This window comes from Bombina bombina, chromosome 2 (genome assembly GCF_027579735.1).
Source record: "Bombina bombina isolate aBomBom1 chromosome 2, aBomBom1.pri, whole genome shotgun sequence".
Lineage (NCBI taxonomy): Eukaryota > Metazoa > Chordata > Amphibia > Anura > Bombinatoridae > Bombina > Bombina bombina.
In genome coordinates, this window is record NC_069500.1 from 1,407,797,956 (window position 1) to 1,407,825,153 (window position 27,198).

Genomic DNA, 27,198 nt, shown 5'->3' on the forward strand with positions numbered 1-27,198 from the left:
AAGAGAGGGGGTTGTAGGTAGTTGCGCCAAAATTAGAGCAGTAGTAGTTGTACAATGAAATGCTCTATGAAGATGTCCAATGCCTGCTGCTATTAGTGTTGTCTCATTCCTCCTTGGTGAGACTAAAAAATGGTAAAAGGTAGAATCGGGTGTGTTCTAATAGCGCTTGCAGAAGATGTTCCTCATAAGCAAGTAAGGAGGAGGAAAACAGAAATGGGAATATCCCCAGATGAGTGTTGAGTTATTGAGATAAAAATAAATGATAATAAATGCTCACCTGTAGGATCACAGGGACCAGCGATCAGCGACGAGTGGAAATAAGTGGTGTGTGTTGACACCAAAACACGAACACCACATATGAGGGAGACAGGAGAATATGCACCCAAAATTATATATATAAGTATATATAAAATGATATGTAAATTGATAATGATGATTATAAATATACAGGACCAAGAGACAACCACATGGTTACTGTGGAGACAGTTACTGTGGAAACGGAGGCTACTTGTGGGAATTTCCAGTTCTTACCACACTGTATTTGTGGACAGAGGGTAGAAATGAAGGAAGTTCCTATTTAGTATGAGCTGATAACCAGAATAACAATAATAAAAATTTTATTTATATAGATATAAAAGTGTATACGTGAGTGTGGATCAAGGGTATAGAAAAAATATACAAAATGTTATATTTAAAAGCAATTTTATTATTCCCATTAAAATATAAAATGTAAAAATATATAAATAACAAATAAAAAAAAATAAAAAATTATTATATGTAAAAAATAGTATGCTGGGTGAATGGACGTGTCTGTTTGCTGCTCTGCACAGAAAAACAAATAATTATCAATTTCAACAAGAATAAGGTGGAAAATCCTGTTTTCTTTATTTTTCCCTCAGCTGTCCCACCTACCCTAAACATCCAGGACCTTTTTATTTTTTGCTTTCTGGACCTATTTGAGGGCTTTTCCACTATTAGCCCGTGCAACACTTTGCACCCCTGTAAAGGTGTTCCTGTTTGCGCCAGAGGTGGGACCTGCTCTCCGGAGGGTCGTGTCTCCGCTCCGGGAGCCTAGCATTTCTGGCAGGAGACCCAGCAAGAACCCGAAATACTTGTCAACCTTACCGGAATACTGAGTCCGGCTTCCAGTTACCCGGCGCTAATAGTTGTTACCAGCTCCTAGTGACCCTCCCCCATCTTCAGCCTAACACATCAGCCTGCTCCGGAGGGCCGGGGATCCGCTCCGGAGCACTCACCTTCAGTGCGGTATCCGTTGGATACTAAGCGATCAGTGCCTGCTTGTCAAGAGAGTCCCTGGGCTGTGACACACGTGGGAGGGCGGGAGGCCTGACCTACGCCTTATGAGCCACACGGAGGCAGCCGGCAGTGACCCCTGTTTGTAGGAAGGCAGCAAGAGGCAAGAGAGACAGCGCCTGGAGCAACGGAGAATCGGCTCTGTCCTGGCGGCTAGTTGGAAGCCCACTTACCTGACCTGATAGCCCAGGAGGGCGCGAACGGCGGACATTTTGGGCCCTTGCAGCACTTCTTCTTGGTGTCTCTTTGATCCCTGAGGCCTGGACGGAGCGGACACTTGGGTGTTGAGGAAGTCCTTTGCTGGCCCTGAAACCACAGGGGAACCATCATAATAAGCTGAGACCGGGTGGTTTGCTTGATCCTGGTGAGTGTTTGTGACATACTTCAGGCCCTGTGCTGTACCAGATGCACCCTTCTCTCCTCTGCCCAACCGGCTGGATTGTGGATTCTCTACAGCTGAGGAGGGGACTTTACCTACTTGCCCTTGATGTTCTGGTGAGTCTGCACCCTTTACACACCACACTCATTTATTAGGTGCTGGGAGGCCTCTCAGAGTTACATAGTAATGCTCAGCCTAAGAGAAGGGCCTTTGTGAGCTAAGTGAACTGATTATATCCCCATACTGCTTCTGTGAATGCTGCGGCCCCTCTGGGCATTAGTCCCTTTCTGGGAGTGGTGACTTTGACATATTTGGGGGTTCCAGAAGACCTACTTGCATTGTTCACAAAGGCACCCCATATAGTTCCACTGAGGCATTATTTATCTGCTGATCTTGTCCCCACAGTAACTGTGTCCACTGTATCCTTGAGACCATGCTTAAATTTGCATGTCAACGCAGGCCAGAATAGAGCAGTGTACTTCAGGCCTGCCCCCTACTAACCAAGCAACTTTGTGCCTCTTCAGCACATCATAAAGCTGAACACTTGTGACAACTTACTCAACCCAACCGCCTAGATAGACTGAATTTGCACACTAGACTGGCTTATCACTAGATCAATTATTGCTGCTACGTCAGCTTATTTGTCTTTGGGCTCCTGGCCTGAAGTGGAGTGCTGAATTGTCTTATTGTTTACTTAACAACTTTTGCTCTTTGCAGGTTTCCATAACTGTAATAACCCTAGCTGTAAACCAGATAGGAGGATATTTAAGTGCTACCCCCTTAAGACTCTTCCTTTCCGGCCTAGCTAGTCTAGGTTGGTCACTTCCACTTCCCTTTTCCCCTTCCTTCGGGTCGTATCCCCCTTCCCTGAGTCGAGAGGGGTCCTTCAGCCCCAAAGTAGCTCTTATCTAGCACTATCCTCTGCATACTTTGTAATTTATATTCTTGTTATTTGCTGGTGAACCTAACGGAAGAGGAGGCCTATTCAGTTGAGGTGCCATCTACTTTATGGGTTTAGCGAATGGAGGTCAACTAGGGTAGAACTGTAGGGGCAAAGGTATCTCACTCTTTTACGACACCTCTTGTATTTTTGTATGTATTGAAATTTTGACTTCTTATCAATTTACTACTCTTTGCCTGTGGAATCCTATACGTGGGTCCCTCACCTTTCCGCTCCTGCCCAGCTTGTCTGGGTGGGTCACCTCCAATTCCCTTCCCCTTCCTTCGGGTCGTATCCTTAGGTTCCCCAAGGTGAGGGACTAGCACAAGTGCTCTACATTTCTGTAGCAGGTTTATTTTATGCTAATGATGTAGCTTTTCCTATGAAGTGTAACTCAGCCCCGCTCTAACCATGTGATAGGTTGTCTTTAAACTGTACATTTGAATGTGTCATGCATAACCCTTGATTTTCTTCCAGCGCAGCAGCATATAGCCTATGAGCCCTCAGTGACCCTTCACTCTGTTTCTCTGGGATCTAGCTATTAACCCACAAAATGCCTCACATGATGAGAAAACACTCAAAGTCAAACCCCAAACCTAAGAAGACAGTGTTTGATCATTTTGCGCACTCTACTAAGGAGTCTCTGCCCCACCCAGGTGTGGAAATGAGTGAACCTGACTCTCAAGATGAGGAATCTCAATCCAGCCAACACTCTGCAACTGCCTCTCAACATTATATTACGGAATCATCACTCAAGAAACTCTTAGCTAATCAGACTAAGTCCATCACCCAAGAAATCCAGCGCAGCTCTGCAGAACTTAAGAAGGAGATCTCAGAAATTGGTGACAGAGTTGACGCACTGGAGCGCAAGCAGGATGATCAGGCTGTAGATCAATCCAATATTCTGGCCTATGCCGAAAACCTGGCTGAGCAGATTTCACAATTGGAATCTAAACTGGCTGATATGGAGGACAGATCGAGACGCAGTAATATAAGGTTCAGAGGAGTCCCAGAGTCCGTAGCTCCGGCAGATATACAAGGCTATCTTCAAGATCTTTTCCGAGAACTAATAGGCACCCCTGACGGCCTCACTAGCACAATGGAGAGGGCTCACAGGGCATTGCGCCCCAGGACGGTGAGCTCCGACAAGCCGAGAGACATCATAGTGTGTTTCCATAGCTTCTTATATAAGGATCGCCTTCTACAAGCCGCCTACAAAAAGCCAAATCTTAGTGGTAGATTTGAGGGAGTCCAGCTACTACCTGACTTATCAGCACACACCCTTCAACAGCGTCGCCACTTTCAGCCAGTTACCACTGCTCTACGTAAGGCCAATTTTCGGTATCGCTGGGGGTTCCCTACCAGGCTCCTGGTAACCAAAGATAACCAGATCATAACTATCACCACACCTTCTCAGGGCATGACTCTTCTTGCCTCATGGGGATTATTGGTGGTTCCCCGGAACACACGGGTCCAACCCCAACCTGCCTTAAGAGCCTCAGCTCCTGAATGGTCGACAAAGGATCAGAGGGCAAAGAGACCTAAGATACAACAATCCCAAGAACACTCTGAACCTACTTTATAGGTTCCTTCGGGAGCCAATGGCCCTGGACTGAATGTGTATAGGCTCCTAGGACTCAACTGAAAGGTGTCACTACCCAGCTTGCACCATGTGTCAGGCGAGATACTTGTGAGCTTTAGTGAGCCGTTTAATTGTTTGTTCATTTAGTAAGTTTTATGTTATCTCACTTGGTTAGATATATTACCTGCTGTTTTGTAACCACTTAAGTTTAAGCACTTCATGTTAAGACGATTATGTTCTTAGAGCGGGGCTGACATTTTTGCCCCACTGCACTAGCTCCTGAGCTGTATGCTTGCCCCCGCACTGAAGCCCACGTTAGGGCTCCCTTGAGGTGGACTACTTCCACCACTCCAGAGGCACTATTAAGTGTCTCTGTTTACTCCTTACCTCTCCTCCCCTTACCTTTTTTCCCCATTCTGTTTCCCAGACATTGGTACTTGGACCTTTAACACCCAATTCCTAATTACCCCTAGATATGACTAGTACCCCTTTAAGGTTTCTCACCCAAAACGTTAGGGGACTTAACACTCCCTTCAAGAGAAGTCTCTTACTACACTCACTGAAACACCATAACCCAGACGTAGTGTTCCTCCAAGAGACGCATTGGCTAATTGATGAGCCGATCAGACTCTCCTCTAAGGAATACACGCATATAGAATATGCTCCCTTCACCAAAAAAGCCAGAGGCACAGCTATTATTCTACACAAGAGGCTAGCTGTTGAACCAGTCCTGACCATTAGAGACCCGCAGGCCAGATATGTCATCCTGATCTGTAAAATCAATCACGTGCTATATACTCTTGTGTCAGTCTACTTGCCCAACACACACCAACCTAAGTGCCTCAAACACATACTTCATGTCATTTCCCAGCACAAACAGGGTAGAGTTGTTGTTTCGGGAGATTTTAACATGACCTGGGACCCGAAAGTAGATAGAAAATCCTCTGCCTCGACCAGGACTCCTCCTTCTACAGAACGACTTGCTGCAAAATTTCGTACTCTCATGACTGGCTCAGGTTACTTTGATATATGGAGGGCTACCCACACTAAGGACCGAGACTATACACACTATTCACAACCACATCAACAATACACCAGACTTGATTACATGTTCTCTACGGCAGATTCACTAGACCTGGTTACTAACTCAGCCATTTCTATCTGCCCCTGGTCTGACCATGACTGTGTCACTGCCGACCTCATCTCCACAAACACTACTCGTTCTAGGGCCTCTTGGCGCATGCCTCACAACCTCCTACAAGATATCGCCCTTAGAGAAAAATTGCGCACAGAAATTAAACACTTTCTGGAAACTAATGACAATACCCAAGTCAGAGACGACACCCTATGGGGAGCCGCTAAAGCAACAATTAGAGGCATAATGATCTCGGAACAGGCTAACCTTCGAAAGCAGGCGGGACTCTCGTTATCCCAGGCCCACATTAAACTAAGAAATTTAGAATCCCAAAACAGAGTAAAACCTATAAACTCTTTAGCAGCCCAAATAACTGATCTTAAAAATCACATTTCGCAGCTAGAGCTTAGGAGAACCCAAGATAACCTAACTAAACTAAAACAACTGTACTTCTATAAGGGTAATAAGGCGGACACCCTTCTGGCCAACAAAATCAGAAACAGAACTAGTGTATCGCGTATACATAGCATAGTAAAAGCGAACTCCCTCCTTAAAATCCCTTCACAGATAGGGGAGGCTTTTGCTGAGTATTACTCTAACCTCTATAATATAGAAAAGTCTGAGAATCCCCCTGCGACCCCAACAGACACAATACGTGAGTACTTAAAAGCCTTGAATCTCCCGTCCCTCTCACCCGATCAAAAGGATTCTCTAAACTTGCCATTCTCTATCAGAGAAGTACAACAAGTAATCAGGAACTCTAAATCATTTAAATCACCAGGCCCAGACGGTTTCCCAGTCCATTTCTATAAAACTTACGTCCAAGAACTTTCCCCCTTGCTTCTTAGACTTTACAACTTAGCTAGAGATGAGGGTAAATTCAAGAGAGAATTCCTGGAAGCCACTATTATAACAATTTTGAAACCTAATAAGGACCCTACTCTTTGTGCCAGCTACAGGCCAATCTCGTTAATCAATACTGACATAAAATTCTACTCAAAACTTTTAGCCAATCGTATTGCCAACCTATTACCCCACCTGGTCAATCCAGACCAAGTGGGGTTTATCCCCAAAAGAGAAGGGCCAGATAACACTAGAAGACTCTTAAATGTGATGAGCCTGTCATCCAGCCTCAACAAACCTATGGCGATTATCTCATTGAACGCTGAAAAGGCCTTTGATCGGGTGAGATGGCGGTTTCTGTGGGAAGTGCTTGAAACCTTCCAATTCCCAAGTTCCCTCGTGGGAGCAATAAAGGCCTTATATTCCACTCCTTCCGCCTCAGTAAGGGGTCTTGGCTTCCAAACTCCCCCTTTCTACATTTCCAACGGGACCAGACAGGGATGTCCCCTATCGCCCCTGCTTTTTGCGCTGGCCATCGAGCCGCTGGCAGAGCAAATCAGATTGGATCCACGCATGGGTGGGATCACCCTGTGTGGCACCAAGCACAATATTGCCTTGTTCGCGGATGACATTACCCTTCTCTCATCAGATCTCTCGACCACTCTCCCTAGACTCCTACAAATAGTCAGGGAATTTAATGCCCATTCTTATTACAAGCTAAACATATCTAAAACAGAGATTTATACCCAAGGCTTCCAGAGCTCGTCTCTGGCTCCTCTAAAAGCCAAATAACCCTTCCGGTGGTCGGATACGTCGGTGTTACACCTAGGAGTCAGACTCTCCAATGATCTATCCCGGACTGTCAGGGATAATTACCTCCCTTTGCTATCGGAGCTTCGCTCCCTTAGTAAGAGTTGGAATCTCTCGCAAGTCTCGTGGATGGGGCGGATCGCAGCTCTAAAGATGTCTTTTCTACCCCGACTCACATACTTATTTCGTTGCCTTCCAATCAGAGTCCCTAGAAAAATCCTCTTGCAGTTTCAAAGTGAATTCACTAAGCATATTTGGCAGGGCAAACCTCCAAGAGTGGCGCAGAAAGTCCTGCAATTGCCCAGGATAAACGGGGGACTAGGCTCTCCCTCGATAGTAAGATACTAAGAGGGGGCGATGCTCACCCATATCTCACAATGGGGAGTCAGGCAGTCTACCTGTAAATGGCACTCCATTGAACAGGCCTCGCTGCCCTATAACCTAACTTTACGAGATCTGATCTGGACGCCTATGCATTGCCGTAGAGATCTAACTTTGACAAACCCTATTATTCGGGAATGCCTGCACTTTTGGGACAAAATCCGCTATTCTAGACATATTGCCCCTCACCCATCTCCCATTACCTCTATACCTGGCCTGCTAGCAGGCTTACAGGATACCCATCCACTGAAATGGGCTCAACTTGGAGTTCATGTAGTCTCAGACCTCTGGCTTCCACCACCGGAAAGTGGATTCAGAACCGCCTCTCAGCTAGGGGCGGATGGGACCTTACCCCATATTCTAAAATTCGAACACCACAGAATCAAAAGCTTCCTGACCAGTTGGGGCTTCAAGCCTCAGTTAGCCCGACCATTAACCCCTTGGGAGACCACATGGAGTCAGGGAAACAAGCTATGTCGACCTCTCTCCAGACACTATACTCTCTTAGACCCTAACCTAAATTCGGAAACAACACCCCACCTTTCAAAGTGGGAATCCCTACTCGATAAATCATTTACAGAAGAGGCTTGGGGACACACTCTTGAGCGTACCAAAAAGGCCATACATTGCACAACCTTATTTGAGATTTATTATAAATTGTTGGCTCATTGGTACTATGTACCTACCAGGTTGGCTAAAATATTTCCTAGTTCGTCCCCTTACTGTTGGAGAGGTTGTGGTCAGAGAGGGGACTCTCTACACGTCTGGTGGGAATGCCCCAAAATTTGCCCCTTATGGATAAGATGCTTTAGGGTTCTTCCCAAATTGGGAGTATCATTACGTAGCTCACCGGCAGTTGCCCTACTACACATAGGTGTCCACACTATCCCTAAGCATCATGCTTATATAAGCATTTACCTTTTTATGTCCATCAAACATCTTATCGCTTGTGATTGGAAAAAAGAGTCCCCGCCTAGCTGGACAAGAGTCTGCTCTTATATGGCCTACCTATATACCATGGAAAAAGACATTTTCTATAAGTTAGGTAATTCCGACCTTTTTGAGCTTACATGGGCTGACTGGAAAGATTCATACGACACAACCTGGAAACCTAATGTCTTGTCCCCCAGTTAGCTTCCCACCGGTGACATAAGGCCTTATCCCTGGCTTAGTACACATGATTTTGGATGGCTTACGTGCCACACCGCTCATAACTAACTACATTCCTCCGCTCCTCCTCTCTTTCCACCCCCCTTCCTTACCTCTAGACTCATTCCCTTTCCCCTCTATCCCTGAGCTGAGAGACCTTGGAGTCTCCTACAGGCAAGATATAAGGTACCATCATAGTTTATGTCTGACTTCTGAGTTTTTGGTATCACTTAGAACAGAGTTTTATCTATTTTACCTTTGTAATATTATACTGTTTTGAGGACAGTCTGTGTCCTCACATTGTTAATTTATATTTACTCGCTTTTTTTTTCATCTGTATTAATGATATATTCAATAAAGCTTTTTGAAAACTTTAAAAAAAAAAAAAAAAAAAATAGTATGCTGATATGCTAATAAGGGAGAAGTGGTACGAGAATCAGTTGCCAAAAAAAGTAGTAAAAAAAGTAAGTGGCCAAGCGGCACGGTAAAATATGGTAACGTGCAGATGGCAGTTAACTTACTTGAGTGTAGTGCTGGGCAGGAGGACCACTGTAGGTATCCTAGGAATCAAAAAGTAGGAGTATAGCTGAGAAAAAAATATCGCTGCACGGAGCAGCTTGTAAACAGTCTCAGCGTGTGAATCGGAATTCCGGATGTGACGTCACGAACGTGCGTCACGTGCCTTACGCGTTTCGTGAGCGTATCAGCTCACTTCATCAGAGGCTATATATATATATATATATATTCATGTACATATCTCACAATAAATAGATATAACAGTCCAAAAATCATTACATATAAAGAGAAATATCTCTAATCTACCTTTCCACCCCTGCACTCTCTCCTTCTGTCAATTCTCACATCAGTGACTGCTTATCTGGCATTTCTTCCTGGATGGCCTCTCACCACCTAAGAATAAACATGTCCAAGACCAAACTACTTCTAATCCCCCCTCTAACTCTACTCCAGTTTCTAATTTTTCCATCACTGTCGGCAGCACCACTATCTCCCCATCACCCCAAGTCCCTAGGAGTTACACTTGACTCCAATCTGTCCTTCATTCCCCACATCCAATTGCTCTCTTCATCCTGCCGCAACCACCTATGCAATATCTCCAAAATCCATCCGTTTCTGAGTGCTGAAACTACTAAACAGCTCATCCAGTCCCTGGTAATTTCCCAACTTGATTACTGTAACAACTTACTAACTGGCCTCCCTCTCTCCCGCTTCTCTCCCATGCAATCCATCCTAAATGCATCTGCCAGGCTAATCCACTACTCTCAACGCTCGGTTTCTGCTGCACCTCTCTGTGAGTCCCTTAACTGGCTCCCCATTCACAGCAGAGTTAAATTCAAACTTCTCAGCCTGACCTACAAAGTCCTCACTCATCAACAAATATACTCCAGCCCGCCCCCTAAGATCCAACAATAACCTGCTCTGTGCATCCTCTACCATCACTTCCTCTCATGCTAGACTATAGGACTTCCCTCGTGCAGCACCAACCCTATGGAACGCACTTCCTCGAGCTTTCAGACTTTCCCCTAACCTCTCCTCCCTTAAACGTTTCCTAAAGATCTTTTTGTTCAGGGAAGCTTATCACCCAACTCATTAAAAAATTAACTTAACTTACCTAACAGTTGCCCTCATCTATCTCCTTGCTTATATCATTCTCACCTTTGCAGTCCCCACCTCCTTTTTTCCATCCTCCTACCCATCTAGATTGTAAGTTCCCACGGGCATAAAGCCTCAATGCCCCCTGTATTTGTCTGTAAAATTTTGTCTTTTATTGTATTGTTTCCCCGTTTTACTTTTATCCTTGTATCCATTGGCAGCGCTGCAGAATCTGTTGGCTCTTTACAAATAAAGAATAATAATATTTATTTAGAATTAAAAAGAACATATTCCGTTGCAAAAACATTTTCACAATATGAAATATTCGCATTTTCCTATACACTTTTCAAGGAGAATACGTCATGGGCTTTGCTCAAAAGATTAGAGTTCTTGTGGGGGGGTTTTCTATTTGTCTTCTCCATTGACTTCTATGGGGAATATGTGAATGCGCACGCGATTTAGCAGTTTACATTATGCGGTTTAACGTGTGTGCAAATAAGTTATTTCTCAACTTGTAATAGCTGCGTAACCCCAAATGCTAAAAAGCCATAATGTTTTCTAAACTGCTTTGCTATGCTACTTGTAATCTTGCCCTTTGTGTTTTAAAGTATCGTAAACATTGTTTATTTGTTTTGCGCATGTGTGTAGATATATATGTGTTTGTATGTATATACTGTATGTGCATATACATACACTCGAATATATATATATATATATATATATATATATATATATTCCGGTAGAATGACAGCACTCACTGGGCTTAGTAAAAAATAACTTTTATTGAAAAAGTTTAAAACATAGTCCCATGACATTTCGGTGCCCACTGGCACCTTTATCAAATTGTATCACCCAGCATAAGAGAAGATGTAAAGTTCTGGCATCCGGGAGACAGAATAAAATATATCCTTACAAGCAGCCTTATGTACCCTCTTCAGTGCCTTAATTCTGAGTGACGCCATAACTCAGCTCCAATCTCACGCTTCGGCGAGTCCATGCCCCTTCCGGTTTTCTGCTCGCACATCATTGGACACAGTCACGCACATACACATCCCAGATGTAGCTTGAGTGCACATGGATAATTACCATATTGAGAATTGTGCATGCCTCTGTCATCACTCATAGGCATGATCACTTGTAAGCGCTGCTTGTAGGAAAAAAGTTAAAAACATGCAAATGCTTATAATCATAAGTATATGCAAAAATACTACATGCGGCAAGAAAAAACGTAGAGGAAACACAACAGTGTCATATGGTGCAAATAGCTTCTACAATCACATTAAAAGACATTGGCAAAGTAGTATGTGCTATCATCATCAGTTTTATTGAGGAAATCTTGAACAGGAGACCAAAGATAACCTTAGTCATAAGTTAGTCTTATATGACAACAGGTGGGAATAATCAGCAATGGTACATGTGGTGCAAAGTTTAAAATTTGAAGTTTGAAGATTTACAGGTCAAAAGATCAGCCAATAAATGGCCCAAAGTTCATCTTTATATTGAGTCCCCTGGGGTCCACTGTGTCCAAGGTGTAAATCCATTTGGAGTCAATCTGTAATAGCTTTCTCTCCCGATCTCCCCCTCTTTTCATAGTGGGGACATGATCAATGATCATGGTTTTCAAGCTGGAGGCATTATGTTTCTGATGGGCAAAGTGCCGGGCCACCAGCTGTTTAGAGGAGCCATTTTTTATGGCCTCCCTGATGGCATGACAATGATTTGCCATCCTCTCTTTAAAAGATGTAATTGTTTTGCCTACATAACATAGGGAACAAGGACAAACAAGCAGTTATACCATGTAGGTACTCTTACACGACAGCCTGTGTTGAATTTTGAACATCTTGTTGGTGTGAGGATGTTGGAACGTGTTTCCAGTCAGCATGCCATTACAAGTGATGCAGTCCCCACTCTTAAAACATCCCAGTCTTGTGGGCTTGAGCCATGTATCCTTATGGTAGGAGCCAATGGGATTGGCTTTGACCAGAATGTCCCGAATATTTCTGGCTCTGCGATACACCATGCGTGGCGATCTTTTCCTCCATTGCGTCAGATGTTTATCCGTCTGAACGATATCCCATCTGTCACGGACAGCTTCATGTAGCTGTTTATGGGATGGCGTGTAAGTCTTGACAAAGTTCAAACTGGGGTCATCTTTAGTTTGTAATGGTTTATTCCTATTTAGTAGGGTCATTTGGGTTTCTTGTAATAGTTTCAATCTTGCCCTGTTTACATCAGTAGACAAGTATCCTCTTGCTAAGAGCTTATCACACATTGTGTTAAGTTGCTGCTGGAGTAATTCAGGCTCTGAGTTGTTTCACACCACCCTGTTGAGTTGTGAGGAAATAATCGCCATTTTATGATGATTAGGGTGACAACTGGTAGATGATAACAGGGAATTCCTGTCTGTGGGCTTAGAGAATAATGAGGTGCCAAAATGATACCTCCCATTGTCAACAATTTTAAAAGTATTTAACTCAAGAAAGTGTACATTATGCAAATCATGTTCAAGTTTGAATCTGATGGGGGAGTTGGCACTATACAAGTCATATACCCACTGTTCAAGTTGTCTTTCGGTGCCCGTCCAGACTAGGAACAAGTCATCTATATATCTAGAATACAAAGATATATGTTGGTGTGTCTGTGGTTTCATCAAATAGAGCTCATAGCTCAACATGAAAAGTTTGGTATAGACCCATGGCCATGCCGGACAATTGAAGAAAATAATCCTTCTCAAATTTAAAATAATTTTTGGTGAGGCAGTGTTCCATAAGCTCTACGAGAAACTCAAAAAGAAGACTAGTGTAATGACTATTTCACTATGGATCTGACAGTCTCCAACCCCTCAACATGGCAGATCACAGTGTAGAGACTGTCCACATCCATAGTGACTAATATGTCACTGGTAGAGGCGTCCTGTAAATAGGAAAATGAGTTACATACCACTGACTGTAGATGGTAGTCTATATATTCAGCAATGCCTGAAAAAAATTGACCCTCTATACAATGGGCCGACCCGGAGGTTTAACCAGGCCATTGTGTATCTTGGGGAATAGGTTTAGAATCGATTTGACTGGATATTCTACACACATATTGTCAAATTCAGACTGGGTAATGATATTAGATTGTAATGCAAACAACAGGGTTTGGTCAATGGAGGTTTTGAAGGCCTTAGTAGGATTGGCAGGTAGTTTCCTATAGGTTTTGGGATCAGATAATTGTCTCATGGCTTCCAATCTTTTATCACTATACTGTAGTCCTGTACAACTATATCCCCGCCCTTATCAGCAGGGCGTATAATAATGTTGTGGTCATTAGTTAACGTCTGTAGTGCCTGTAGTTGATCTTCAGGTAAATTTGAAAAACTGTTTTCACCGAATTTAGTGTCACAGTCATGTCTAAGCAGCCTAGAGACACTTTTAATAGAAGAACTGGTCATCTGCGGGTCAAATCTAGAGGAGGGTTTAAACCTATCCAGATTGGTAAGGGGCTGTGTGTCTTTAAAAAATTCTTTAATGTTCAGGTTCCTCTGAAATTTGTATACATCAATTGCAGTGTAAAAACTGTAATGTTTGGGGGTGGGTATAAATGACAAGCCCCTGTTGAAAAAGTTGATTTCCCTAGTAGTAAAAGGTCTTGTACTGAGATTAAAGACTATATTGGTCGTTTCTTTGGATTGTATGTTTTTCTTTTTGTGCCCCCCTCATCTGGTATGGTGCCCTCCCCGTTTTTTGAATGTATTAGTGGTAGTTTATTTGCAGATCTGGTAGTAATACCAGTATGTGTGTCTTTATCATCAGTCTGTACTCTATCTGTATCTCCCCCTGATGAGTCACCTCTGCTATTGTCAATTGTATAAATCTGCATTCTGTTTCTGGGGTTCCTGCGTCTAGGTCTGAATGCCCTAATTTTGTCACCTTTGCCATACAGCCATTTATAAATCTGCTTTTCGCGGTAGTCAATTTCTACAGTAGTGAGTTTTTTGTTTTTAAAACCTATCAATTCACAATTGTATTTGGTGACTAGTTTCTCAAGTTTACTAACCCACTCCTCTGTTTTGTCCTCAATGAGAACTTGATAATTATGTGTCTTGATAGTGTCAATCTCTATCTGAATCTTTTTTTCCGGTCTACTAACTTCCTCAATAGTGAGGAGGATGAGATCATACTAACACTTGTTCAGTATAGAACATCATTTGCGACAAAACTCTGGGTTCGAGCGGCCTAGTGTAGGTGCATTACAGATTCTAAAACCACTCGGTATCTGTTAATTTTGTGGTAACATGATAAGTATACGGCATGTAAGTTAAAATCTACCTTGCGTTTCCTCAAATTCAATAACCTGTGATAAATATCTATGGGTTTATCACCCCTCAACTCACGCACTCACTGGGTTTAGTAAAAAATAACTTTTATTGAAAAAGTTTAAAACATACGGCTAGATTTAGAGTTTTGTCAGTAAGGACCCGCGTAGCTAACGCCGGATTTTTTCTGGCCGCACCATAAAAATAACTCTGGTATTGAGAGTCCACATAAAGGCTGCGTTAGGCTCCAAAAAAGGAGCGTAGAGCATATTTAACGCAGCTTCAACTCTCGATACCAGAGTTGCTTACGGACGCGGCCAGCCTCAAAAATGTGCTTGTGCACGATTCCCCCATAGGAAACAATGGGGCTGTTTGAGCTGAAAAAAAACCTAACACCTGCAAAAAAGCCGCGTTCAGCTCCTAACGCAGCCCCATTGTTTGCTATGGGGAAACACTTCCTACGTCAGCACCTAACACCCTAACATGTACCCCGAGTCTAAACACCCCTAGCCTTACACTTATTAACCCCTAATCTGCCGCCCCCGCTATCGCTGACCCCTGCATATTATTTTTAACCCCTAATCTGCCGCTCCGTAAACCGCCGCTACTTACATTATCCTTATGTACCCCTAATCTGCTGCCCCTAACTCCGCCGACCCCTATATTATATTTATTAACCCCTAATCTGCCCCCTGAAACGTCACCTCCACCTGCCTACACTTATTAACCCCTAATCTGCAGACCGGACCGCACTGCTATCATAATAAAGTTATTAACCCCTAATCCGCCTCACTAACACTATAATAAATAGTATTAACCCCTAATCTGCCCTCCCTAACATCGCCGACACCTAACTTCAATTATTAACCCCTAATCTGCCGACTGGAGCTCACCGCTATTCTAATAAATGTATTAACCCCTAAAGCTAAGTCTAACCCTAACACTAACACCCCCCTAAGTTAAATATAATTTTAATCTAACTAAATTAATTAACTCTTATTAAATAAATTATTCCTATTTAAAGCTAAATACTTACCTGTAAAATAAATCCTAATATAGCTACAATATAAATTATAATTATATTATAGCTATTTTAGGATTAATATTTATGTTACAGGTAACTTTGTATTTATTTTAACCAGGTACAATAGCTATTAAATAGTTAAGAACTATTTAATAGCTAAAATAGTTAAAATAATTACAAAATTACCTGTAAAATAAATCCTAACCTAAGTTACAATTAAACCTAACACTACACTATCAATAAATTAATTAAATAAAATACCTATAATTATCTACAATAAAACCTAACACTACACTATCAATAAATAAATTAAATACAATGCCTACAAATAACTACAATGAAATAAACTATCTAAAGTACAAAAAATAAAAAAGAACTAAGTTACAAAAAATAAAAAAATATTTACAAACATAAGAAAAATATTACAACAATTTTAAACTAATTACACCTACTCTAAGCCCCCTAATAAAATAACAAAGCCCCCCAAAATAAAAAAATGCCCTACCCTATTCTAAATTACTAAAGTTCAAAGCTCTTTTACCTTACCAGCCCTGAACAGGGCCCTTTGCGGGGCATGCCCCAAGAAGTTCAGCTCTTTTGCCTGTAAAAAAAAACATACAATACCCCCCCCCAACATTACAACCCACCACCCACATACCCCTAATCTAACCCAAACCCCCCTTAAATAAACCTAACACTAAGCCCCTGAAGATCTTCCTACCTTATCTTCACTATACCAGGTTCACCGATCAATCCAGAAGAGCTCCTCCGATGTCCTGATCCAAGCCCAAGCGGGGGGCTGAAGAGGTCCATGATCCGGCTGAAGTCATCATCCAAGCGGGAGCTGAAGAGGTCCATGATCCGGCTGAAGTCTTCATCCAAGCAGGAGCTGAAGAGGTCCATGATCCGGATGAAGTCTTCTATCAACGGCATCTTCAATCTTCTTTCTTCGGGAGCCATCATCTTCCATCCGATGTTCCAATCAGCCAATCAGCCAATCAGATTGAACTTGATTCTGATTGGCTGATTCCATCAGCCAATCAGAATATTCCTACCTTAATTCCGATTGGCTGATAGAATCCTATCAGCCAATCGGAATTCGAGGGACGCCATCTTGGATGACGTCATTTAAAGGAACCGTCATTCGGCTAGTAGGCGTTGGGAGAAGAGGATGTTCCGCGTCGGATGGAAGATGATGGCTCCCGAAGAAAGAAGATTGAAGATGCCGTTGATAGAAGACTTCATCTGGATCATGGACCTCTTCAGCTCCCGCTTTGATGAAGACTTCAGCCGGATCATGGACCTCTTCAGCTCCCGCTTGGATGATGACTTCAGCCGGATCATGGACCTCTTCAGCCCCCCGCTTGGGCTTGGATCAGGACATCGGAGGAGCTCTTCTGGATCGATCTGTGAACCTGGTATGGTGAAGATAAGGTAGGAAGATCTTCAGGGGCTTAGTGTTAGGTTTATTTAAGGGGGGTTTGGGTTAGATTAGGGGTATGTGGGTGGTGGGTTGTAATGTTGTGGGGGGGTATTGTATGTTTTTTTTTACAGGCAAAAGAGCTGAACTTCTTGGGGCATGCCCCACAAAGGGCCCTGTTCAGGGCTGGTAAGGTAAAAGAGCTTTGAACGTTAGTAATTTAGAATAGGGTAGGGCATTTTTTTATTTTGGGGGGCTTTGTTATTTTATGAGGGGGCTTAGAGTAGGTGTAATTAGTTTAAAATTGTTGTAATATTTTTCTTATGTTTGTAAATATTTTTTTATTTTTTGTAACTTAGTTCTTTTTTATTTTTTGTACTTTAGATAGTTTATTTCATTGTAGTTATTTGGAGGTATTGTATTTAATTAATTTATTGATAGTGTAGTGTTAGGTTTAATTGTAGGTAATTGTAGGTATTTTATTTAATTAATTTATTGATAGTGTAGAGTTAGGTTTAATTGTAACTTAGGTTAGGATTTATTTTACAGGTAAATTTGTAATTATTTTAACTATTTTAGCTATTAAATAGTTCTTAACTATTTAATAGCTATTGTACCTGGTTAAAATAAATACAAAGTTACCTGTAAAATAAATATTAGTCCTAAAATAGCTATAATATAATTATAATTTATATTGTAGCTATATTAGGATTTATTTTACAGGTAAGCATTTAGCTTTAAATAGGAATAATTTATTTAATAAGAGTTAATTAATTTCGTTAGATTAAAATTATATTTAACTTAGGGGGTGTTAGGGTTAGACTTAGCTTTAGGGGTTAATACATTTATTAGAATAGCGGTGAGCTCCAGTCGGCAGATTAGGGGTTAATGTTTGAAGTTAGGTGTCGGCGATGTTAGGGAGGGCAGATTAGGGGTTAATACTATTTATTATAGGGTTAGTGAGGCGGATTAGGGGTTAATAACTTTATAATAATAGGGGTGCGGTCCGCTCGGCAGATTAGGGGTTAATAAGTGTAGGCAGGTGGAGGCAACGTTGAGGGGGACAGATTTGGGGTTAATAAATATAATATAGGGGTCGGCGGTGTTAGGGGCAGCAGATTAGGGGTACATAAGTATAACGTAGGTGGCGGCGCTTTGCGGTCGTCAGATTAGGGGTTAATTATTGTAGGTAGCTGGCTGCGACGTTGTGGGGGGCAGGTTAGGGGTTAATAAATATAATATAGGGGTCGGCGGTGTTAGGGGCAGCAGATTAGGGGTACATAAGTATAACGTAGGTGGCGGTCGGCAGATTAGGGTTTAAAAAAATGTAATCGAGTGGCGGCGATGTGGGGGGACCTCTGTTTAGGGGTACATAGGTAGTTTATGGGTGTTAGTGTACTTTAGAGTACAGTAGTTAAGAGCTTTATGAACCGGCGTTAGCCCAGAAAGCTCTTAACTACTGACTTTTTTCTGCGGCTGGAGTTTTGTCGTAGAATTCTAACGCTCACTTCAGACACGACTCTAAATACCGGAGTTAGAAAAATCCCATTGAAAAGATAGGATACGCAATTTACGTAAGGGGATCTGCGGTATGGAAAAGTCGCGGCTGAAAAGTGAGCGTTAGACCCTTTTTTTAATGACTCCAAATACCGGAGGTAGCCTAAAACCAGCATTAGGAGCCTCTAACGCTAGTTTTCACGGCTACCGCCAAACTCCAAATCTAAGCCATAGTCCCATGATGTTTCGGTGCCCACTGGCAACTTTATCAAATGGTATCACCCAGCATGAGAGAAGATGTAATGTTCTGGCATCCGTGAGACAGAATAAAATATATCCTTACAAGCAGTCTTATGTACCCACTTCAGTACCTTAATTCTGAGTGACGCCATAACTCAGCTCCAATCAGCTCCAATCGTGCGTCACAACTCACCAGGGTGGTGCGGAACATCTCAGAGCCTTAATTACTCCAACAGCAACTTAACACAATGTGTGATAAGCTCTTGGTAAGAGGATACTTGTCTACTGATGTAAACAGGGCAAGATTGAAACTATCACAAGAAACCCAAATGACCCTACTAAATAGGAATTAACCATTACAAACTAAAGATGACTCCAGTTTGAACTTTGTCACGACTTACACGCCATCCCATAAACAGCTACATGAAGCTGCCCGTGACAGATGGGATATCGTACGGATGGATAAACATCACCAACAAGAGATCCAAGACAAGAGGCTGTCATGTAACAGTACCTACGTGGCATACCTGCTTGTTTGTCCTTATTCCCTATGTTATGTACGCAAAACGATTACATCTTTTAAAGAGAGGATGCAAACCATTGTCATGCCATCAGGGAGGCCATAAAAAATGGCTCCTCTGAACAGCCGGTGGCCCGGCACTTTGCCCATCAGAAACATAATGCCTCCATCTTGAAAACCATGATCATTGATCATGTTCAGAATGAGGACAAACAGATCCACAATCTTCAGAGTAAAATTCTTTTATTAAACAAAATATTGAAAATATGTAGGACACATCCAAAGGAAACAAATGGAGGGCATACCTAGACTGACGTGTTTCAGCTGTTGCGCCGTAATCATAGTCTGGGGAGGCAGGACAGGATGCATGTTTAAAAATCATATAAGAACTGCAGATAGGTTAATTGATTAAAACCAACAAAAACGCCCCCTATAGTGTTAAACCTAAACAAGAATTCTAATCACTGATGCCTTATATAGTGAAAAAGCTGATATAAATGAACAAATTATACACAGATATGTAGAAATATAAGAAATAAGTATATACATATATATATAGGTACAAAAGCCATATTAAACAATACGCTGATAATGTATGCAACACAAAAATAAATTTGTTGATGTAGTAAAAGTAAGGTATGTGATATACATGTATATGGCAATATATAACATTATGATGCAGAAATTAGATGGTAAATAGGAGATAATGAATATATTAAAGAGCATATTAAGGAGCACTGCAGAGAAATATACTATAGTGAATACCTTGAGAATTGCAGATACCATAAACTTACTATAAAGAAATACAAGGGGTAATGAGCAGATAAATAAACACTCTAGCTGTCAGATATCCAATATAATAGATACATTAGATACATTAAAGACTCAAAGAATGGCCCCAATATGTACACAATTAATTGATTCAAGGCCAAAGTGAATATCTAAATATGGAAGTATCTAAAACAGATAATGTAGTATACTATAAATGCTAGGCTGAAGAAGGAAACTCATTCCCAAAAATTAATTAAATTATTTCTGTAGTTCAAACCTAGAGGTATTCTGGTCTGGAAGATCCAGAACACCTCTCATTTTGCTAGTAAAGCATCAATGTCCCCTCCTCTTTTGGGTACAGAGACTTTTTCAATAGCTACCCACTTAAAGGTATTAAGTTTTGAATCATGGTGGGTAGCAAAATGCTGAACTAAGGGAGTGGTGGACCTACCCCTGGTAATGGTAGAAATGTGTTCCCTAATGCGTGAATTGATGTCCCTAGATGTGAGTCCCACATACTACAAATTACACTTGACACAAGTGATAAGATAAATCACGTATGTGCTGGTACAGTTAAGACAAGTTTTTATGTCAAAGGACAAGCCATTTACTGCAGAGGTGAAAGTATTAGTGATCTGAACAAATTCACAAGGCTTGTATTTCCTATGGGCACATCTGTACATGCCATTGTGTGTGAGCCAAGAGCTCCTTGTGCTATCCAGTGTTCCTAGCTGTGTAGGTGAAAGTAAGGATCCAAGAGTGCGGCATCTCCTGTAAGAGCACCGTACACCTTTTTGTACTGTATCTTTTAAATTATCATCTGCTACTAGGAGCGAGAAGTGTTTCTTAACAATGCTACATATTTAATTATAGTATTGTGCACTGTAATTAGTGACAAAATTAACTCCATCAAATGTATCACTCTTAATCTTGTTATCTTGTAACAACTTGTCTCTAGGAATCAATTTAACTTTATTTTTTGCTTAATTGATATGGCTAGAGGTGTACTTTCTCTCCTTGAGTCTCTGTTCCAGATTCACGGTCTCACACACATAGTCATCCTTCCTACTGCAGTGTCTTTTCAATCTAGTGAACTGGCCTTTGGCCACTGCGTAGGAAGTATTTTTAGGATGACAGCTATGTGCGTGAAGCAGTGCATTACCAGATATTGTTTTATGATAAACCATAGTGTCAATATTGCCATTATCACTACCCCCCAAAAGTAGGTCCAAAAAGCTAATACTCTTAGGGTTACATTCGAATTTTAAGCCCACATCATTTTGATTAAGCCATTTGACAAAATTGTCAATATCAACAGAGGACCCAGACAAGATGAACAGGAGTTCATCAATATAACGCTTGTAAAAGCGTATATGAGACCTGTGGGGATTAGTATCTCCAAAGATTTGGGTAAGCTCCCACCAGTCAAGATATAAATTGACGTAGGAGGGGGCAAATTTAGCCCCCATAGCTGTCCCACATCTTTGGAGATAATAAGTGCACTCAAAGTAGAAAAAAATGTGGGTAAGTAAGAAATTTAGAACTCGAAGGATAAATCTCTGGAACTCATCAGTGAAATCTGTGTAAAAAGCAAGAAAAAATCTAATAGATTCAATTCCCTTATCATGAGGGATTGAATTGTCCTGACCTTGATTCCCCCCACCCCCTTCCTGAGGCTCCCTGGCCATTGGAAAAACCTAGTCCAGCAAGGAAGGGTTACTACTATTGGTGCTACTAGCCACAATATGATTGTAAGATTGGCTGGGAATATATTTAGAGCCTCTATTCCCTTCCCTGTTGTCCAGCCTTTCCTTTGATCGAGTGCCTGTGGGTATATTAGAAGATGACATGTTAATATTGTTGTTTTTTTTTTTTTAAATCCCCGACTGAGAGATCTGTGTTGTCGTATTGGGTGTAATGTTAATATCTTCAGCACTAGAAAATCTGTCGTCTGATGACATTTCAGTCTCGCTATCTGAGAAGGTCACTGACTTAGATTGTGTGTTTCTACGTCTGCGATTACGTCTTCTATTTCTATTGCTATTATTATATGGAAGACTATGTCTATAGTCTGTACGTTGCTTTTTTGTTCCAAATGTAGACTGAATTAGATAAATAGTCAGTTTTATCCCTGATAAATTTTGTGTGTTTATTCTCCATGATTAGCTGCTTACCACGTGCAACTGAATCCTGGAGGATGGTGTTAAATTTGGCAAAGTCCAAGTCATGTCTACGTTTATTAAGTTCTAATTGTAAGATATCTATTTCCTATTTCATAGAGTTCAAATGTTGTGTTCTGTACTGTACAAGTACAAGCATAAGGTTAGAGGAACATTCTGACAATACTTCGTTCCAAGAATTAACAAACTCAAGATCATCCGGATCAACTTCAAAAGTTGGGAATTTGTAAATTCTTAATCCCCTAGGGATCATTTTTACAGACATGTAATGTTCAAAAGTCCAAATGTCCCATTGAGTTTTGTTCTCCTTGAATAAAAAGTTCTCCATAGAATCAAAGAGATTACTTAATGATAAAAGTCCTTTGTTGTCAGAAAAGATTTTGTCACAATCCATTGTGGGATTAGTACGTGCATCAGCTGGCATCAGGGAAAATAACTGTTTAGTAGGAGCATCCATGTTTGTATGTATTATTAATACAATCCCCATAGTGAGCCAGGCTAAAGATAGCAATAAGAATATAGGGTATCACCAGCAGATATCTATAAATGTGTGAAAAGTCAGAAGAGGTATTCTTATGCGGAGAATATATGCAAACAGTGTGGACAAGTCTTATCTTGTTTACGAGCCTTAAACACAACTCACTCTTATAACAGCCCTAAAGTTAAATTATCCATAAAGCATTGTTACTATTCAGTACCTGAAAAGCCGGAATTGTCCTGTCCTTTGGCGAGAATACAGGAGTTGCAAAGTATACTTGCTAGTACAGAGACCCTCTTCGCTCCACAGGGGGCTAAGAAATTGCTCAGCCAGCCTCCAGAGCGGTGTACTGACTGCAGCCTCCTATCGCACTGCAGGAACTCCAACGGCCACGAAGGATGACGTCACTCTTGACACATAACTGGGGAGAAGTGAGTGTGCTAGCCCAGTGCCTGGCAAGACGTCTGGGGGGATGAAACGGTATCCAAACTGGTAATAGTGCAGATTGAGGACAAACGGATCCGCAATCTTCAGAGTATAATTTTTTTATGAAACAAAATATTAAAAATATGTAGGATGCATCTAAAGGAAACAAAAGGAGGGCATACCTCCTATCGCACTGCAGGAACTCCAACGGCCATGAAGGATGACGTCACTCTTGATGCATAACTGGGGAGAAGTGAGTGTGTTAGCCCGGTGCCTGGCAAGACATCTGGGGGATGAAGCGGTGTCCAAGCTGGTAATAGTGCAAAATGAGGACAAACAGATCCGCATTCTTCAGAGTATAATTCTTTTATTAAACAAAATATGAAAAATATGTAGGATGCATCCAAAGGAAACAAAAGGAAGGCATACCTAGAGTGACATGTTTAAGTGGTTACACCGTAATATTAGTCTGGGGACTATGTGTTGCATACATTATCAGCAGATTGTTTAATATGGCTTTTGTACCTATATATATATGTATATACTTATTTCTTATATTTCTACATATTTGTGTATAATTTGTTCATTTATATCAGCTTTTTCACTATATAAGGCATCAGTGATTAGAATTATTGTTTAGGTTTAACACTATGGGGGGCGTTTTTGTTGGTTTTAATCAATTAACCTATCAGCAGTTCTTGTATGATTTTTAAACATGCATCCTGCCCTGCCTCCCCAGACTATTATTAAGGCGTAACCGCTGAAACATGTCAGTCTAGGTGTGCCCTCCTTTTGTTTCCTTTGGATGCATCCTACATATTTTTTATATTTTGTTTAATAAAAGAATTTTACTCTGAAGAATGTGTATCCGTTTGTCCTCATTCTGCACTATTAACAGTTTGGATACCGCTTCATCCCCCAGATGTCTTGCCAGGCACCGGGCTAACACACTCACTCACTTCTCTCCAGTTATGCGTCGAGTGACGTCATCCTTTGTGGCCGTTGGAGTTCCTGCAGTGCGATAGGAGGCTACAGTCAGGACACCGCTCTGGAGGCTGGCTGAGCAATTTCTTAGCCCCCTGTGCTGTGGAGCGAAGAGGGTCTCTGTACTAGCAAGCATACTTTGCAGCAGCTCCTGTATTCTCGCCAAAGGTCAGGACAATGCCGGCTTTTCAGGTACTGAATAATAACAACGCTTTATGGATAATTTAACTTTAGGGCTGTTATAAGAGTGAGTTGTGTTTAAGGCCCGTAACAAGATAAGACTTGTCCACACTGTTTGCATATATTCTCTGCATAAGAATACCTCTTCTGACTTTTCACACATTGACCATGTCCCCCCTATGAAAAGAGGGGGAGATGGGGGAGAAAGCTATTATAGAATGAATCCAAATGGATTTACACCTTGGACACAGTGGACCCCAGGGGACTCAATATAAAGATGGACTTTGGGCCATTTATTGGCTGATCTTTTGACCTGTAAATCTTCAAACTTCAAATTTTAAACTTTGCACCACTGGGACCATTGCTGATTATTTCCACCTGTTAGCATATAAGCCTAACTTATGACTAAGGTTATCTTTGGTCTGCTGATCAAGATGTCCTCAATAAAACTGATGATGATAGCACATACTACTTTGCCAATGTCTGGTAATGTGATCGTACAAGCTATTTGCACCATATGACACTGTTGTGTTTATGATTATAAGCATTTGCATGTTTTTAACTTTTTTCCTACAAACAGCGCTTACAAGCGATCATGCCTATGAGTGATGACAGAGGCATGCGCAGTTCTCAATATGGTAATTAGCCATGTGCACTCAAGCTACATCTGAGATGTGTATGTGCGTGACTGTGTCCAATGATGAGCGAGCAGAAAACTGGAAGGGTCGTGGACTCGCTGACGCGCACAATTGGAGCTGAGTTACGGCGTGATTCAGAATTAAGGCACTGAAGAGGGTACATATAGCTGCTTGTAAGGATATATTTTATTCTGTCTCCCGGATGCAGAACATTACATCTTCTCTCAAGCTGTCTGATACCATTTGATAAAGGGGCCAGTGTGCACCAAAACATCATGGGATGTTTTAAACTTTTTCAATAAAAGTTATGTTTTTCTACCGGATTATTAATTTTTCTAAACCAGCACCCTGGTACTTATCTACCCCAGTCTGGGGCTTGAGAGTGCTAATCCTTTACCAGGACTATATATATATATATATATATATATATATATATATATATATATATATATATCCACACAGAAAATCAAGCACATAAAAATATATACACAAGCAACCATATACATGGAAACTTTGGGGTAAAACATTTTAGAAAATTCATTATAAAGCCAGCAGCTGTTAAATTAGAGTGAAATGGGGTTAATATCTGTTTTCAAAATGGAATTCACAACACACTCCTTCTCAATACAAACACCCTGTGATTGGACTTTGACACAGGATCAGCAATGCAGAAAACTATAACCTGGGTTTTACAAATTTCCTTTTAATATAAACACCAGCTGAACAATTTAGGAGCTTAGAAAAAAGGTTACAGAATACGATGTGTAAAGAAAGCCACAAATAGAATAAAAAAACAACACAAATTATTAAATGGGCACATTAAACAATACCAGTATAAAAAAAAATATTGCTTTATAAAAAGAGGGCCCCAATGAAAACAACTTTTTGGCCTCCCATACAGAGGACATTTTAAATAGAGTAGCAATAATGTGATGCCTACAATACCTAGACTAGTAATGGCTGACTGTGGCACCCCAGATGTTTTGAAACTACTTTTCCCATGATGTTAGGCACTCTGCAGTCTAGTTAAGCATCATGGGAAATGTAGTTCCAAAACATCATGGATCACAAAGTTAGTACCTGGCCTAGACCCTCCCAACACAGACAATCCCTTTTTTTTAGATTTTTTTTGTAGCACATAAAATTCCTCCTTCCTTAAAAAATATATTGAGAGCAGTGATTGACCATCTCAATACTTTTTATATAGAGCAGGGCAGATTTTTAACAGAGTCCTTTTCATACATTCCTTTAGCAGTCATATTTAGCCAATGTAGTTTAGAACTGTGACCACATACATACTCTGCTGTTAATTAACCAATGTTTCACCCCTTGCCATTAAGCCTCTCTATGTTCCCAAGGAATCTAGACTTGCCTCTAAGCTATACTTGACTAATTAACCCCTTGTGCTCTATACAGTTGGTCTAAAACCTAAGCAACCATCCATCACTGCCAAAACTGTACATAAGAGAGCAGATAGGGTAAGTAAGAGACAACCAGTTTTTTTAAAAATAAAACAAGTAAAGCACTACCCACATAACTCCCCTGCAGCAGTAAGTTCACTCAACCAGACTGACTAAATGTAATATAGACAACACCAGGCAGCCTCCCAATTCAGCTCTCCTTGCACTTCTATCACTTTGTGTGGCAAGTCCTGCGCAATGAAAAAGTAGTTGCATTATTAAACCCCACTGCCATTAAACCCTGGTCTCAGCATTCATAAGACATCTGTCTCTGGTATCTCAGTCATGACTTTGCAGCCAAATATTTATGCATTTAAAGAACCCAATGAAGCAGAAACAAAGTCATTATCAATGCTGTAGGGTTTGTTGTGTTTCTTAAATATATGCTAAACATTATTTATGTTATCATTTGTTATCATCTATTTGTAAACAGTTCTTTTCTCTATATTTTGTGGGAAATAAATATTTGCTTGTCATAATGACAGTATTGTATAAAACGGCACGATAAAATACTAAAAAGATCTATATTGATATTTATCATCATAAATCAGTGTCACTCTTCTGCCCAGTGTGCACATAATGGGCTAATTACAAGTGGAGCACTAAATTATCGTGCACCCGCAAACAATCTCTGGTTAATTTTCTAAAAGTGCCCAAAATGTAGCTTTTTTAAAATGAAAAACTGCACCAGGCAGTTTTTGGGGTCTAAAGTTGGTGGGATTGGGTTGTTATAAAAAAAAAGGCACTGAAAAGGGCCTTTACATTGTGGTTTATGGGAACTGTGTGTTCCTAGTAAATATATGTATATGATTGACCTACCCCATGATGGTCGCTATTTTTCCTGCACACGGATCAACTGCAAACTCTTCTTTTTTCCTGTTTATTTGATTACATTTGGCCGTTGAAGACTAGTTTGGAACATTGGGGTATGTAGCG